Source organism: Dermacentor silvarum, chromosome 6, assembly GCF_013339745.2.
Source record: "Dermacentor silvarum isolate Dsil-2018 chromosome 6, BIME_Dsil_1.4, whole genome shotgun sequence".
NCBI lineage: Eukaryota > Metazoa > Arthropoda > Arachnida > Ixodida > Ixodidae > Dermacentor > Dermacentor silvarum.
In genome coordinates this window covers 29725008-29731007 of record NC_051159.1, presented here as the reverse complement: position 1 = coordinate 29731007, position 6000 = coordinate 29725008, and positions in this window count along the sequence as shown.

The window sequence follows — 6000 nt, the reverse complement described above, 5'->3', positions numbered from 1 at the left end:
CGACAGTTCCATAGCCATATGCGTATAGTTGAGTGCTGGTTCTTCGCCTTGTGGTTAGGGGTTGCCATCGTCGATGGATTCGAATTCGTGTCGGCGAGTGGGCGAGATGGAGTGAGAGTGGCTGTGGCTGTTCGCCCGCGCTTTCTTCCGAGTCATGTGGCGCGAATTGTCGAGCTGTGCATTGGTGACATAGTTTTTCTTAACATGCACGATAAAATTGTTGAGCTGTGGCGCGATCCCATCGATCTTGGCATTTAGCGTGGTGATCTTATTTTCGAAGGCTGCGGCTGTTTTTTCAACTGCTGATTGGACGATTTTTTCCATTGTGGCGTGAATGTTGTTCATAAAGGCTTCTTAAAATATCAGGCACCTTGCATCTAATATGGCTTCGACATCCGCCTTGGTCAGCGTAGTTCCCGACTGTCTGTTTATGTTTTCAAGCTCCTGGCATTTTTTATGCAGCTTGTCTGTGAGTTCTTGTTGGTCCTTGCATTTTTGGAGCAGTCTGTCGGTGAGCTCTTGCTGTCTCTGTTGACTGCGGAGTAGTTTGTCTATGAGGTTTTGCTGGCTTTCCAATTGGCTGTGCTGATTCTGCAGTTTGCTGTGCTGGGTCTGCTGTTTGTTTTTGAGGACCCGTATGGCTGTGGCTTCGGTCGACGAGGAGTCCAAACTGCTCGTACCCCTCGAGGCGCTCGAGCCACTTGCCACGTCGGCGTAGCTCGCGCGCTTGACAGAGTGGGAGCGAGAGCGAGAGCGGGAGCGCGAGGCATTTCGCAGTATTGACTTAGACCTGCTGCGCCTTGGGGAGCTGCCCGCACTGATACTCCTCGAGCTGGTGGCCGAGGTGCCCAGCTCCGGGAACTCTTCACTGCTGGAGCTCCAGCGGTTGTCTCTTTCTTGGAGCCTGTTGAGGCGGTGTTGCCGTATATTGTAGGGTGGTGGGTTTGGCTTCAGTCTCTTCTTGCACTCTGTACTTGCAGTTTCGTGCCCTTCTCCGCAGAGCTTGCAGGTTGGTTTGCAATCGTGGTTTTGTGGTTGTCCTTTCTTGCCGCATTTGCAACAGAAATCCGGGACCGATTTCGGACAGACGTCTTGACGGTGTCCCGTGGTGCCACAGGTGCCGAAGTACTGCACTGACTTTCGATATGGTTTGCAGCGGAAGTCAACGCTCTGGAAGATAATGTAGTAGGGAATGTGCGGTCCTTCGAAGAATACGACTGCCGCGATCGACTGACCCATCATTCGGGCGTGAAGAATGGTGTACCTTGCCGGTGCTCGGATTCCTGCCATGAGTTCTGCGGTGCTCGTTCCGGGTATGAGGCCATTGATGACGCCTCTGGAGACGTCGTCAGGGGTTCGTATGTTGCCCTTGACGTTGTGATAAGTGCCTCCAAGCTGTATTTTGTTGATGCTGACCAGCATCTTTGCGTCTTCATTGTCGGCCGTGCTTGCTATGATTAAATTTTCGATTCTCTGTACTTGCACGCGTACTTGGTCATTGAAGTCTTGCTGTGACAGTCCACTCGCTTGGCTGATGGCGTGCATAACTGAAACGGTGTTCCATTTGGAGAGGTTGAGACCTGCTTGCGGGCGCTAGACGATCTTAAAGTCGTCTAGTGGCAAGGCCGGCCTCCTGGGTCTGCGTTGTTGCTGTGGCGGTGCTGGAGTGGGCGTCTGCTCATTAGTTGGTTTTGTAGCCGGCGTATTTATATTCGTGGCGTCCTTCTTGCTCTTTTTGCTCCTCATGAGCCAGGCGCTTTCCACTTCGATTGTTCTGCCGCTTTGTGAGTCATAGTTCCAGATATCTTCCCCGGTGTTTTCTTCCCTCCGGTCCGTTTGCATTGCATTTTCTTCCTCTTCTTTCTGGTTCTCTGACATTTCGCTTGCTGCAGCAGCCTCTCGGCTCATCGTAGTGTCAGTTTCCATTGCATTTGCTTCCTCTTCTTTCTGCGTGTTTGACATTTCGCTTGCTGCAGCTGCCTCTCGGCTCATCGTAGGGGCTCTTCGCCGCGGCGTGGGCGAGCGCTCGTGCGCTCGTGCTCACGTGGCGTGCACTGCAGCTGTGTTTCCTCCGATGGGATTTCGGGAGCTGCTTTGGCGTTAGGCTTAACCGGGCGGGTGTGCGGTCGACTTGATATCTTGAAATAAGGTGCACTTACCCGAAATAGGCTATGGTCCGGCGATTTCTCTCGTCTTGCCGGCTGTACCGGTGCAAAACTTGGATTCGTCACTGGCCTTGTTCCGTGGTGAGAAGCACGAAAAGCGGAAGCCCATGTGAGATACGTCTGTTCTCCACGGTCCCCTGGCGGAGAAGAAATAATTTCTTTTGTTTCGTCGCACAAAGCACACAACTATATGTTGAATTGGTCATAGGCACTTTGTGACAGGCATCTTTATCTGAGAGTCTGATATCGCTTCACTGATAATTAACCTGCCTATTTACCACTGCTAATGTCTCAACATTGTAGGCTATGCCCTTGATTTCTACACTGTTGGAGAGTCGATGAGATAACTTTGCATTCTGAGACTTCAGCTTTGTTTTCACGAAGCAATTCTGCAAGTTCTTTTCTTTATACACTTCAGATCACCGACATCCTTCTTAACTTCTTTGATCTCATCCGAAGCTTTCATGATTGTTGCAAGCTCTTTAAGCTTGTTGTGCAAATCTTTAATTGCCTTCTTAGCCATTGAACTAAGTCACTAGCTGAGAACAAAAGCAAAATCACATGAGGCAGCTCAATTCGGCAGCAGTGCACACCTTGGCACTTGCGAAAATAAGGTATTCTGCACGGCTCACCTGCAAGAGCAAACAGATTAGCTTCGTAAGATCGATTAAGCCTTGCATTGGGGCAAGGTGGAATAGCATAATTGGGATGCAGTGCTGCAGAAGTAAAATAGACACATCTACAGGCAACTAAAGCATTTTCTCGTCCAAGTTCGTGTTTTAGTTGTGTCTACTTTACCTCTGCAGTGCTGTTTCCCAATTATTCATAATATAGGAGCGCCACCTCCGAACAGTGGGTTCCAGCCAAGCCACGGGGCATCATCTGTGACATAAGCTTGTTGCTTGCTGCAGATTTGCCCTGACTTTCATGAGTAATCTGTCCACGTTTCAAGAACTGCCAGAGCAGAAAGATTACCTTCGTAATCTTGATGCATCGCTGCCGAACAGCAGGTTCCAGTCAAGTGCGTTGTAGATTATGGTGCCCCCTTGCAAAAATGAGCAAGAGTTGCTCTCCAACGCTTAGTTTAGAAAGTGGCTGCAATATCATCAGTCACTTAAGCTGCCCACTGCAGAATTGCCTTGAGAGAGAGAGAATAAACTTTACTCAAAACAGCACACAAGCGAAGCAAGTGTGGATAGCTCCTTCACTGGTTCCCTCAGTCCAGGAGTCCAGCGGGCTTATGTGCCCTTCTTGCTTGGTCGACCAGTTGGAACTGGTTCGTCAAATAGGAACTGGACAGTGCTGCCTCTGATTGCCGTGTCGTGGGATGTGGTATAGATGTGAGCATGCCCATACCATGGGCTAGAGGGTTGTGCATTCATTGTAGCATGGGCATATGTAAACGTCTAGCACAGGGTGTATAGCGTAGTACAGACTCAAATGTAGATACGTGCTTGTAGTTCCAGCGCTACTACAGCTTCTTCTCAGGTGAGAGTGCCGTGTGGCAGTTGTAGTGTTCTTCGTGCCAGGCAGTAGTGTTGTAGGATGTGTGTGTAGGTTAACAGTATCGGCTCGAGATGACACTCCTCGAATCCCACTAGCGGCTCCCAGAGTGCGTGCGCTCGAGTGCAGACGTATGCCTGCTTATTGCCGCATAAAGAGAATTGCCTTGACTTTCATGAGTAAAGCAGGTTGACCCATCCACGTTTCAGGAACTGCAGCAGCACACAGATTAGCTTCGTAGTCTAGGTGCTTTGGCATCAAACTGTTGGGTGGCTTGTTGAATAAAACTATGCCTGTGTCCAAGTTTCCATCACATTCGAACAGTTAGGGCAGCCATCTTTCCGACGCACCGTGCAGCGAATTTTATGGTTTTGGTGCATGTGTTTCTCACTTTATGCATTTTTTTGGTGGCTGTCAACACAGAACATGTACAATGTCACAGTCTTCAGCTGCGTAATTTTGTGCAGTCTCTACACACACAACGTGATGATTTGCTTCCATGAAATATGAAGCACATAACATTATGATATTTTAAAACAATGTGATAATGTTATATTGATCAAAATAGGCCGTCGGACTTGTAGCCAGGTTTGTACTGTGGGCTAATTCTGGAGCCAGTGTACGCAAAGGCATGGGTGGGTAAATTCTGATATCAGTGCACGGTATGTCCCCTGGCAAGGATTTTAATGTGGTAGCATTATACAGAAAAAGCCTTCTATTTTTGCTACGTAAGGAGGTGCGTCCTCGGGGCAACTAGCAGAATAGGAAGAGCAGAAATTAAAATTAAATTCAGGGGTTCTATGTGCCAAAACCACAATCTCATTATGAGGCACCCTGTAGTGGAGGACTCCAAAAGGAGGAGCAGCATAGTATAGTGTATTAAAGAGGAATGTGACAGAAGCAGTGCTGGTGATTGTGCAGAGTGCTCTACCACACTGTGCTGTATGCAAGTGGCTGTAATTAAGTGGTAGCCATGGCTTGCATAAGTACATGTACGTGTATGTGGTTATGTAGCATCAGGTGCGGCATTTGATGCTGTGGCGATAACTGCATAATACATTGTATAGCAATAACTGTGGTGTATATGCATTGTATAAAAGCAACTAACAATCTTATGTAGATCCTGTGCATTTGTTAGAATCGGTGCGAAGCAAGCCTTTCGTGAAAGAGTTAATTAAATGCTATAAAACTAATATTGCGATACACAAGTTGTTTTTGTTGTCATCCTAAACAATGTTTATGTACTACACTGTTCACAAGCTATGTTGAGATGCAAACACAGCAACTTATGCATGAATGCCGACTTGCCGACACAGTGATGTCGGGAGGGTGCACACACATCTCACACATGCCAATCGTCCCACTCGCCGTTGGCAAGAGAGAAGCACATGGGCAGCTCAATGGGCCGGTGTCCCACCAAGTCCAGGAGGGTTTGCAAAGAAAGCTTCGCTTTTAAAAGCAGCCATTGTGCTTTTGTGTTTGGTCGACCACAGCTAGGTAACATTACATAGATTGGTAGACAACAGCACTAAATCATGTCATCACTCACAGATGACCATGAGGTAGAAGTAATAACTGCATAGACACCTTATATGCAACATATTTAATTTTGGAGAGTTCAGCAGTTCCCAGTAACTTAGTGGCATTGGACACACCAATCAGTAAGCCGCCGTTTGCTTCAAGGCCTATCATATTACCTATATATCGAATTACCTATTGACCCTTTTCGCGGACCAGTTTGTTTTAGAGAAACGAGATGGCACTCACGGCGGCACGCCATACCTCTCCTCAGCGACCGCGCACGAATACGAAACCATTACCGCTTCTACCTTGCCTCTGTGCGATCAGCTGTCGGAAATGCAACTGACTTTTCGCTAATACACTGTGCTCCAATCATGCTAGATTGAATCATGTGGATTGAAGACGTGTGCAATAGTTGGCTGCAAAAATAGTTACTGCCATGTTAAAGAATAGAATGAATCTGTGTGGCCAAGTTCGCGGACCGCTGCTGAAACTGTCCGAACGTGTTACCGGCACTTCGTGATGCACGGCTTTCCTCGAGGATACAGAAATTTGCTCATCCGCCAGCCTTGTATCGCTAACCTTCAAAGAAAGGGCTTTATCCCCACAACGTTGTCAAGAGTGAGTACCACTCGTTAAACAATGACAAAGGGAGTAGCGCCGCTTCCTGTTTCGCGCACGTTATTTATACACATCTGTCCCAAATGGCAGGAAAACTTACGCCCACTCTATCGCCGACGTATCAAGAATAAGTGAATGGGCGCACACTTGAATATATGCGCACTGTATACGCACAATAAATGACGGATTG